Raw genomic sequence first — 7,508 nt, 5'->3', positions numbered from 1 at the left:
AACATTGCATGGCCTGAAAAGGAAGATCCCTAACATCTACTGAACAGGGTACCGATGTAGGGCATGCAACACACAGTTGGTTGAGCCACCATGCCACTGAAATACCATGGAGAGCATGAGACAATAGCTAAACACAGGAAAAGGAGTCTGACATAGCACCCAGGTCCTGGGGACAATCCAGCACTGCATCTGCACCACACAGCGTTTGCGAAAATACCGATGACCAGGGACCATATCCATGAACTTGAGACACATGCTGCATAGGTAATGCTGAAAACATGCACAACATGACTCGGTCACTGCACATTGCGTGTGTGTCCAGGCACATCACACACTGCCCAGACCCAGCAAGTGGTAATCAGGATTTAACACATAGGCATTGCCCGCCCCAACAAGACCCTACACGAGGCAAATTGTGGAGACACAGGTGGCACCAACATCTCATGGTCTGGGTGATACACACAGGGGCAGGCAAAAAGCAAGATTGGACGCCAAACAGCCAAGGTGCGCCTGTACAAATAATGAGGTACCAGTGCCCATCCTCAGATGAGTATAACAAGACACACAGGCACTGGCAACTGTGAGTATGAAGAAGGACAATCAGGTCAGGCTGCACAGTGGACACCTGTACAAATTAGCACGTCTATATACATGGTGACAGGGGACAATGGCACAGAGCACAACTTACGCTGTAGACACTGACAGTGGCCACGTTCATGATGACACATACACCACTGAGGAAAAGGTGCCCCAGGGGACAGTAGTGGGCACGCAACTACATGCTACTGAATGGTAATGACAGCAACACACGTCACCATCCCTGCACTATGTGTATCGCACACTCATGCACATCATGTCACAGGCCACTACATAGGACATGCGCGCTGTAAGGCATGACACATGAGAGACCAACTCCCATGTCTGGAGTCAGCATCAGTGCCAACTGACATGGAACCCACATGCAGTGAACTTGACAGTGCACAGGCAAGGTCCCACAACCTGTTACACACCACCCCCACACATGATGCTACAGACATTGTTCCCGTGGACAAAGCGCCAGCCTACATTACCCTGGGAAGGAGTGACTACACACAGACCAGGGAACACATTGCAAGGAGGGGAAGGGTGGCAGGGGCACAGCGCTATACTGGGCCAAACAGGATCTGCACAGCACCTTTAAACCCTGCCAGTGGATTCATGCTACTGTGCCCTTACAAATGCCGGTGACACACAACAAACACACATGTACCTACCCCCTTCCGGCTGCTGCATCGCCTGTAAGCGCCTCTCCAGGTCTGGAAAGACCACCGGCAGCACACGCCTGTGGAGGTGGCTCAGACGGCGGCGGCCGCGGTTCTTGTGGCTCTCAGGTGAGTCCCCCAGCAGGAGCCGTGCAATCCTCCGCGTCCAGCACCGGATATCCTGCCAGCGTTTCCTCACCTGGGCCAGGCGCCGCCTCCGACCATCCACACCCCTCACGGCACTGACGGCGGTCAGCCAGATCTGCTCCTTGGCAGTGGCGCCTACCTGTGAGGAGGAACAAGTGACACCACATCAATACACCAGCCACATGTCACAGAGAGACATATGGGTACAAATTAGCTGGTAACAACAAGGCATGTCATGCAGCCAACGCATTGCACCTTTGTCATAGGGACATCATCCCCTGGTGAGGGAAAAAGCAGTACGTGCCACAGTGGGTACACAGGTGGAATGATGGCAATGTCACAATCAATGATCTAGGCTCACACTGTGCATCACACCCACCCCTCCTGGCTCAGGGCACTGCTGTGAGGACTCCACACCCACCCCTCCTGTCTCAGGGCACTGCTGTGAGGACTCCACACCCACCCCTCCTGTCTCAGGGCACTGCTGTGAGGACTCCACACCCACCCCTCCTGTCTCAGGGCACTGCTGTGAGGACTCCACACCCACCCCTCCTGTCTCAGGGCACTGCTGTGAGGACTCTGCACACACCCCTCCTGTCTCAGGGCACTGCTGTGAGGACTCTGCACACACCCCTCCTGTCTCAGGGCACTGCTGGGAGGACTCTGCACACACCCCTCCTGTCTCAGGGCACTGCTGTGAGGACTCCACACCCACCCCTCCTGTCTCAGGGCACTGCTGTGAGGACTCTGCACACACCCCTCCTGTCTCAGGGCACTGCTGGGAGGACTCTGCACACACCCCTCCTGTCTCAGGGCACTGCTGTGAGTGATAGGCCCCCACCCCTCCTGTCTCAGGGCACTGCTGTGAGGACTCCACACCCACCCCTCCTGTCTCAGGGCACTGCTGTGAGGACTCCACACCCACCCCTCCTGTCTCAGGGCACTGCTGTGAGGACTCTGCACACACCCCTCCTGTCTCAGGGCACTGCTGGGAGGACTCTGCACACACCCCTCCTGTCTCAGGGCACTGCTGTGAGTGATAGGCCCCCACCTCTCCTGTCTCAGGGCACTGCTGGGAGACATCAGGCACCCCCCCCCCGGGACCCCCCCGACAGTACATGGCATTTGTGTTACACCTGGACGCAATGGCAGAAGTCACAGTCACCACATAGGGACAGTCTGTGGCAGTGGCCTATGCACTCACCTGATAACCTGGTCGCCCATACAGCATGGAGTACTGTGGGAGGATCACATCCAGCAGAGCCATGTTCTCCTCCAGGGTGAATGGCTGTGTCCTCTCCACAGCCCTTGACATGGTTCCAGGGAATCAGTAGCAGCAGCTGGGTCGACGAATGCAAAGATGTGCAGGCAAGTGCTCCCTCATGGGACCTGGCTGCCTTATATGTGCCCTTCTGCCCAGTCTCATGCACAGGAGTACAGAGAGATTGGTCACTCACATTTGCATCCTATGTTTCCACCAATCCCTTCAAACCTAGCAGTCTGTGGGTTCTCTATCGGTTTCATTCTCCTGCATGATGTCAGCCCCACAAACACATTGCAACAAAGTAGACAAATCCCAACTGACTTCTGCTGTGCACCTTCCAGAACAATTTCCAATTTTGAACTTGGTCTCCATGACAACCAGCATGCATGTAGGCCTTAATACTTGTCCCCCATGTAATTTGGAGCATCACACACAGGTACGGTGCGTGTGGGGGCCCTAGGGCACCCCAAATGCATGGCAACGGCCCGTACATGCATGCCTACGCTCTCCATCACTTTTGGTCTGCACGCGTATGCGTACTCGTAGTGGTACGGACCGAACACTCGCATCTACGCTCACTATCACTACGGGTACGCATACGCGTGCAGACCCATAGTGATAGTGAGCGTAGATGCGAGTGTACGGTCCGTACCACTATGGGTACGCATACGCGTGCAGACCCATAGTGATAGTGAGCGTAGATGCGAGTGTACGGTCCGTAGCACTACGGGTACGCATACGCGTGCAGACCCATCGTGATAGTGAGCGTAGATGCGAGTGTACGGTCCGTACCACTACGGGTACGCATACGCGTGCAGACCCATAGTGATAGTGAGCGTAGATGCGAGTGTACGGTCCGTACCACTACGGGTACGCATACGCGTGCAGACCCATAGTGATAGTGAGCGTAGATGCGAGTGTACGGTCCGTAGCACTACGGGTACGCATACGCGTGCAGACCCATCGTGATAGTGAGCGTAGATGCGAGTGTACGGTCCGTACCACTACGGGTACGCATACGCGTGCAGACCCATAGTGATAGTGAGCGTAGATGCGAGTGTACGGTCCGTACCACTACGGGTACGCATACGCGTGCAGACCCATAGTGATAGTGAGCGTAGATGCGAGTGTACGGTCCGTACCACTACGGGTACGCATACGCGTGCAGACCCATAGTGATAGTGAGCGTAGATGCGAGTGTACGGTCCGTACCACTACGGGTACGCATACGCGTGCAGACCCATAGTGATAGTGAGCGTAGATGCGAGTGTACGGTCCGTAGCACTACGGGTACGCATACGCGTGCAGACCCATCGTGATAGTGAGCGTAGATGCGAGTGTACGGTCCGTACCACTACGGGTACGCATACGCGTGCAGACCCATAGTGATAGTGAGCGTAGATGCGAGTGTACGGTCCGTACCACTACGGGTACGCATACGCGTGCAGACCCATAGTGGTACGGACCGTACACTCGCATCTACGCTCACTATCACTATGGGTCTGCACGCGTATGCGTACCCGTAGTGGTACGGACCGTACACTCGCATCTACGCTCGCCATCACGATGGGTACACATACGGCAGCACTCCCACAGTGATTTGGGAACATGCACAGGCCCTCTCTACAGCAGTACGGCGGATTTTACACATCACTGTGGTGATAGGCGACACACATGTCGGAATAGGGCGGACATACTTGTCCATGGATGGACATACTTGTCCAGGAATGGACACCAAGGCATCGTCTGTGCATTACCACATGTGTTGGGCACAGGTGTCACAGGCTGTGATGTGGAACATGCCTCCTGAGTGGAGAAGGCACCAGATGTATGATGAGATGTGTACATGTGTACTGTGTGAGGGTGCAATGTGTGCCAGGCATGCCCTTGACTCCTTTGACATGTGTGCATGTGGGACTGCGCACTTGGGGTGAGCGTCACTGGCATGGCACGGACACCAACACACGGAAGTGTCCCATGATGCCCGGTACAGGGGTCATGACACATGACTCATCACTACCCACAGTGCACAATGTGACTATGCCATATATGTGTCCGGGATTTACATCGGGTTGATGTTGTTGCACCCTCAAAAGCTGCAGCCGTTGCAGCAACCAACATGTGGCTGTGTGTAGATTGTCATTGCACACTGTTCCCAACACCATGCCACATGTGTTACCGGATGTGAGGTGCACATGTATGCAAGGGACACGGAGTAGCGTGACAAGGCCATGTCAGCAAACTCACAAGGAATGTGTGGGGAGTCATGACATGTGCACCTTCATGGCAAGGTGTGTGGGCTGGACTAGTGTAATGTCATGTGACCTGTGGCTCAAGTGTTCCGCTGCCAGTCTCTGCAATCAGCATCACACTTCTGCTGATGTGTGGGTGTATGTCACTCCTGTCTTGCGTCGGGCAGTGCACTTGCACTGGGACACAGCTATTCCCATGGCGTGGCATGGGGAGGTTCTCAATCACCGTGTGTAGCTGGGTCTTGGAAGGAGTGTCACCTTGCATCCATACGTGTCCTGGGCATGTAGCACATGCCTGACTCCCTATGTGGCATGTGTGTATTGGCAGATTTACATGTGCTCAGTAGACATGAGTTGTTCTCGTAGTGCACTCACTCTTCCTTGTCACTTCCAAATTACTGCAGAGCGCCTCCTGTTGCCCGAAGAATTCCAGACTTGGCCACCATGCAGGAGAATGACAGGATCCGGCTCTACCGCTTCACCCAACCGTTGATTCTGGAGCTGACGGCGAGACTGGCACCACACCTGCAACCGCAGCACAGGTATCCTACGGCACTGACACCCCAGCTGAAGGTAATGGCTGCCCTACATTTCCTTGCCACGGGTACCTTCCAATATACCATAGCTCATGTTGGTGGCATGTCCCAGAGCATGTTCAGCGGTGTGCTGCATGATTTCTTGGAGGCCATGTTGATTCACCTGGATGACTTCATCAAGTTCCCAACCCCTGAACAGATGACTGAGGTCAAGCGTGGTTTCTATGCCCTGGGAGGGATGCCCCATGTCATTGGGTCCATAGATGGGACACATGTAGGTTTGGTACCACCACACGCACGGGAGGTGGCGTACCGCAATCGGAAGCACTACCACTCCATCAATGCCCTTGTGGTGTGTCTGTCCAACATGGTGATTTCACATGTCTGTGCTCGTTTTCCAGGATCAGCACACGATGCCTACATCATGAGGCGTAGCGGGATGCCTGATATGATGATGCAGCTGCGCAACGAACGTGCATGTGTTGTTGGTGGGTACAGTCTGTCTGTCCTGTATTCTGTTTGGCCGAGCAGCACTACCGCTTCGCCAGTTCTAACGATATCCATGTGTTTTCCATTTAGGGGACGCTGGCTATCCCAACATGCCTTGGCTGCTGACACCTCTCCGCAACCCCATCACGCCGGCCCAGCTCCGCTACAACACCGCCCATGGCCGGACAAGGCGAGTGATAGAGAGGACGTTTGGCATGCTGAAGAGCCGATTCCGGTGCCTCCACAAGACCGGCGGCGCACTCCCATATGCCCCGGCGAAGGTCTGCAAGATCTTCATGGTCTGCTGCATGCTGCACAACATGGCAGTTGAAAGAGCTGTGCCCCTCATCCTGGATCAAGATGACGAGGACCATCCACCCGTGGAGGACGAAGGGCTTGGCAATGGGGCTAGTGATGTGGAGGATGTGGAGCCGCAAGAGGACATCCGGACTCGGCTCATACGCGACTTCTTTGCTTAGTGGTGAGTACCAGGGTCTGAGTGTGCACGCATTGGTCCCCGTGTGGCATGCGTTGTGATGTGTGTCTCCACCTGCATGTATGGCACGTGGGTCAGAGGTGTGTGTGGGTGTGTCACTGGAGTGATGGTGGCAGTGATGGTAGTATTTCCCCAGGCATAATTGTGACCTAGCATGTTGTCATACATACATGTGTCGAGTAAATGCACATGCAAGTGGCTGTGCTTCTTGTGGCTGACTTCTTGTGTGTCTCTCTTCCCCAGGTACCTGCGCATGCCGTTTGCTGGTTGCATTGTTGTGGCACTGCTATTCCTCATGGACATGGCATCGTGGGCTGACTCAGCGTTACAGGCACGGACACGTTTGGAAGTCTCCATGGGGTAAGGGATGCATCTGGGGTGTATTGGGTGTGGCAGTTGTTCACGATGTGTGCACACTGCCCCGGTCGGGGTTTGGGTCCTCTGCAGACATGTGGCATCCCCATGGGACACGACATGCAGCTGGGTACACCTGAATAGATGGGCTGCCTGGTTGTCAGTCATCAGTGATGGGATGGTGGATTGTGATGAAGGCATCAATGTGTGTGACACTGCCCTCGGACACATACGGTTAACATTGTCTTGACATGGCGTGGGACTTCCACATCAGCGGATGTATGGTGTATGGCAGGCTCTCCGTGAGCAGCTGTGGGTATTTAGCTATTATCCGACATTTGTGTGCCAGTTCCATGGCTATCACGCATTTGTGCTGCAGAAGGGGGGTGCCAGTGTTGGAGCCACATGTTACTCCACATGATGTGTTCATGTGTACTTCAAGTTGCCTCTGCAATCCCAAACACATGACTATTAAAGGTGTCCCTATGCCTCCAAGGTGCCTCTTCTCAGTCAATGCTGGTGTGTTGGCACGGTGCATCCTGCATGTCTGGCATGGTATTCCCTGATTGTGGCTATGTGTCAATGTGTCGAGTGGCAAGATGCAAGCTGTGTGTGTGTGCTGAGACTGTGTAATGGGCATGATGTCCATGACTGTGTGGGTATTGTGACATGTGCCATCCCCATGCATCCAACGTTGTCCATGACCCCATTCTCTGCATCCACCGGACT

General features: G+C 54.6%; 1 long non-coding RNA gene across 1 annotated transcript; it reads left to right on the top strand.

The window, feature by feature from the left end:
* Positions 1-5,394: 5,394 nt before the first annotated feature.
* LOC146832738 (uncharacterized) lies at positions 5,395-6,153 on the top strand. Its single transcript, XR_014961329.1, has 3 exons — positions 5,395-5,477; positions 5,842-5,928; positions 6,020-6,153. It is a non-coding gene; the product is annotated as an uncharacterized LOC146832738 (long non-coding RNA).
* The last annotated feature ends 1,355 nt before the right edge of the window (positions 6,154-7,508 follow it).

Source organism: Triturus cristatus, chromosome 5_1, assembly GCF_964204655.1.
Source record: "Triturus cristatus chromosome 5_1, aTriCri1.1, whole genome shotgun sequence".
Lineage (NCBI taxonomy): Eukaryota > Metazoa > Chordata > Amphibia > Caudata > Salamandridae > Triturus > Triturus cristatus.
Note: the sequence above shows the minus strand (reverse complement) of the source record. Positions and strands in the feature narration are given on the sequence as shown.